The sequence below is a fragment of the Galeopterus variegatus genome, unplaced genomic scaffold, assembly GCF_000696425.1.
Source record: "Galeopterus variegatus unplaced genomic scaffold, G_variegatus-3.0.2 Scaffold1037, whole genome shotgun sequence".
NCBI classification, from domain to species: Eukaryota; Metazoa; Chordata; class Mammalia; order Dermoptera; family Cynocephalidae; genus Galeopterus; species Galeopterus variegatus.
This window is the reverse complement of record NW_007727148.1, coordinates 11,455-13,274: the sequence shown is the minus strand read 5'-3', so window position 1 is coordinate 13,274 and position 1,820 is coordinate 11,455.

The following is a 1,820-nucleotide window of genomic DNA, read 5'->3' as shown; positions in this document are numbered from 1 at the left end:
GAGGGTTGTGATCCGTTGCCGGACACGGAAAAAGACAAAAGACAAAAAAAAAAAAAAAGAACTGAAACAGAGACTCGAACAAATACATGTATATCAATGTTCATGGCAGCATTTTCCACAATAGCCAAAAGGTGGAACAATCCAAATACATAAGAAGACAAATGGATAAAAATAACATTATTCAACTTTAAAAAACCATGAAATAGACAATGCTAAAATATGGATGAGGCCGGCCCGTGGCTCACTTGGTAGAGTGTGGTGCTGATAACACCAAGGCCACGGGTTCGGATCCTATATAGGGATGGCCGGTTTGCTCACTGGCTGAGCGTGGTGCTGACAACACCAAGCCAAGGGTTGAGATCCCCTTACCGGTCATCTTTTTAAAAAAATTAATTAATTAATTAATTTAAAAAAATAAAAAATAAAATAAAATATGGATGAACCTTGTAAACATGCTAAGTGACATAAGCCAGAAACAAAAGGATAAATATTATGATTCCACTTATATGAGCTATAAAGAAGAGGCAAATTCATAGAGACAGAAAGCAGAATGGGGGGGGGGAGGAACGGGAGTCACTGTTTAATGGGTACAGGAAATTGACAGTGGTAATGGGTACACAACATTGTGATTGTACTTAATACCACTGAATTATACAACTTTAAAATAGTTAAAATGACAAATTTTATGTTATGTATGTTTTACCATTAAAAGACTTAAAAAAAAATAAAAAAGCCAGACACCAAAGAGCACACTGTTTGATTCCCTTTATACAAAGTACAAAAACAAGAAAAACTAATCCTTGATAACAGTACAGTGACTACTCTTTACAGAATGACTAGAAGACCTGAAGTGGGAGTTCTAGAACAACTTTCTTATTTTATTTATTTATGTTGCTGCCCAGTACAGGGATTGAACCCTGCACCTTGGTGTTATCGGAACCATGCTCTAACCAACCCAGCTAACCTGCCAGCCCAAGGTCATTTTCTTTTTCTTGATCTGAGTGCTGGTTCCACAGGAATATTCAGTTGGTACAAAACATCAAGCCCTTCACTTGTTTGCCACGGTCTGCATTTTTTATACTTTAATCAATAGTTCACCAGAAAACAAAATCAAACCTCAGCATGTTTTTGGAAAAAAAATTTAATTGCAAAGTCTGGATAAATTCTTGGAAGTTGAACTTTTTCCCGTCTTTTTTAATTCCTGCTTTTCTTGTGGCCCAAGGCTGTGCTGAATCTATACCTTTTTTGAAATGTGTTCCCGCCTTCTTTATCAAGGTCCCACACGACGTGGGGCCGCAAGCTTCAAGCCCTGGACGGTGACCAACTCGTCTCCTTGTCTGTCTTCCAAGATAGCCCAGAGCTGAGTTCTTAGAGGTCAAAAAGACAAGTCCTTCCTGATCCTGCTAACCTGGAGCTCAGTACACGTTCACAGCAGTAAAGAATCCAATCAGCGGGGAGGTAGAGAGCAAGGCCGGAAGAACAAGGATGGAAAGAGGGAAACCTCGCCGGGGCTCCGCCCCGCAGCACCATCCAGGTCAAGCTTTCACAGACGCGAAGCCACGCCCCCTCCACAAGCACCTCCCCCGACTCACTCCTTCCCTTCTCGCCCCGCCTCTCATCCCGCTGCCTAAGGCCCCGCCCACGCCGACAGGACCACGATCCCGCCAACAATGACTCCACCCCTCTTTCCACTGAGAAACCTGTCCCTTCTATTAAAGAATACGTTTACGTCAGCCCGCCTTACGTAGCTTTGCGTCATCAGTGCAAAGCTCAGAGGCGGGACTTCCTGCCTCGGTGCTAAGCGCTTCCGGGAGAAGACG